This window comes from Palaemon carinicauda, chromosome 10 (assembly GCF_036898095.1).
Source record: "Palaemon carinicauda isolate YSFRI2023 chromosome 10, ASM3689809v2, whole genome shotgun sequence".
Classification (NCBI taxonomy): domain Eukaryota; kingdom Metazoa; phylum Arthropoda; class Malacostraca; order Decapoda; family Palaemonidae; genus Palaemon; species Palaemon carinicauda.
This window is the reverse complement of record NC_090734.1, coordinates 132,666,596-132,669,095: the sequence shown is the minus strand read 5'-3', so window position 1 is coordinate 132,669,095 and position 2,500 is coordinate 132,666,596.

The following is a 2,500-nucleotide window of genomic DNA, read 5'->3' as shown; positions in this document are numbered from 1 at the left end:
CTTGAGATGGTATGGGACATGTAGTGAGACGAGAGGAAGAATGGCAGGGCGAGGTTTTGACGAGCGTCGTGTAATTTCTCTTAAGACGTGAGCTCATTTTTCTCTTTTTCTTTTTTTTTTTATTCAAAAGCTTAAGAGTGTGAGAAATTAGACTTGAGATGGTATGGACATGTAGAGAGACGAGAAGAAGAATGGCTGAACGAGGTTTGACGAGCGTCGTGGAATTTCTCTTAAGAGGACGTGAACTTATTTTTTATCCTTTTCCCCTTATTTTTTCTTATTCAAAAGCTTAAAAGTGGGAGAAAGTATACTGAGGTGGTATGGACATGTAGAGAGATGAGAAGAAGAATGGCAGAACGAGGTTTGAACGAGCATCGTAGAATTTCTCTTAAGACGTGAGCTCAATTCCGTCATTTTCGGTATTTTATTCAAAAGCTTAAAAGTGCGAGAAAGTAGACTGAGGTGGTGTGGACATGTAGAGAGACTAGAGGGAAGAATGGCAGGGCGAGGTTTGACGAGCGTCGTAGAATTTCTCCTAGGAAGACGTGAGCTCATTTTCATCATTTTCGTTTTTTATTTCAAAGCCTAAAAGTGAAAGGAGACCGAGATGGTATGAACATGTAGAGAGACGAGACAAAGACCATCCGATAAGGAGGTTACTTAGACCAAAATTGCGATGGATTGACTGTGTAAGAAGAGATATGAGGAAGAGGAGGACTGTAAGGTTTAAAGGTCTTTCGTGAATGGCAGAGGCAAGGAACAATGGCAGTACCCTGGGGACTGACTAGATATACATAGGGTAAGGGCTCAAGCCCTTCTCCATCCAAGCTAGGACCATGGAGAGCCAGGCAATGGCTGCTGATGACTCAACCGATCAGGGGCCGAAGTCCCCTTCCCATTTTGTGACAGATTTTATCAGTTGCTAATTTACTGTAATTTATATTAAATACGTGATCATTTAGAATAACTTCGTCTTGACCTTCATTAAAAGCGTATCTTGAAGGGGCTTGTTGCTTTACGCAATTTGTTTTTACGTAATTTTTACGTATTTAGTTTAATACGCATCTTTAATTTTTTACTTAACTTTTTTTTACGCATTTTGTATTTACGTAATTTGTTTGTTTTTTTTTTTACGCAATTTGTTTCATACGTATTTGGTTTCTTTACGCATTTCGTTTTTAAGTAATTTGTTTTTACGTAATTTGTTTTTTTCCGCATTTTGTTTTTGCGTAATTAATTGTTTTACGCAATTTGTTTGTACGTAATTTGTTTTTTTTTCGCATTTTGTTATTACGTAATTTGTTTTTTTTCCGCATTTAGTTTTTACGTAATTTGTTTTATTACGCAATTTGTTTTTACGTAATTTGTTTTTTTTCTGCATTTTGTTTTTACGTAATTTGTTTTATTACGCAATTTGTTTTTACGTAATTTGTTTTTTTTACGCAATTTGTCTTTACGTAATTTGTTTTTTTACGCATTTTGTTTTTACGTAATTTTTTTACGCATTTTGTTTTTACGTAATTTTTTACGCATTTAGTTTTTACGTAATTTTTTACGCAATTTGTTTCATACGTATTTGGTTTCTTTACGCATTTTGTCAATTTACGCATATTGTTGACCCTCTAAGTCCTTTTTCTAACAGTTAGATTTTTATCATTTGCTAACTTACTGTATTTTATATTCAAGTCGTACCATGCAGAATAATGACTTAACCTTGACCAGCAATAAATGCATCTCTTGTAGGTTTAAAGGTTGCTCATGAATGGCAGAGGCAAGGGACAGTGACATTGCCCTGGCAATCAGGACAATGGCCCAGAGACTGACCATATATTATATGATCAGCGCCCAAGCCTCCTCTCCACCCAAGCTAGGACCAGGGTGTTATGTATCATTACGTATATTTATTCCTATACGCATTTCCTTCCCACTGCAATTGATGGTGAAGGAAATCATGCAACTATTTCCTAGCTGTCATTCATTACCTCCGCCATCGAAGTGGTAAGGAGGATATGTTTTCGCCCCTTTGAGTTTGTTTGTTTGTGAACAGTTTCCTGGCCACAATTTTAATCGTAGAGTAATGAAACTTGCAGGGATTAACTGTTATGTAAAAAGCTGGAAATGATTAAATTTTGGAAGGTCAAGGTCACGATCAAGCGAAATGTCCAATTCACGTAATCAGCCAAAAGTTTGGACATCTTTGTCACAGAGGTTTCAAACTTGGTTCATATTTGAGTGTATGAAAATCCACACCAATTGATACATATTATTATTATTATTATTATTATTATTATTATTATTATTATTATTATTATTATTATTATTATTATTATTATTATTATTACTTGGTAAGATACAACCCTAGTTGGAAAAGCAGGATGCTATAAGCCAAGGGGCTCCAACAGGGAAAAAAAACCCAGTGAGGAAAGGAAACAAGGAACTTCAAATATTTCAAGAACAGTAACATTGAAATAAATATTTCCTATATAAACTAAAAGACTTT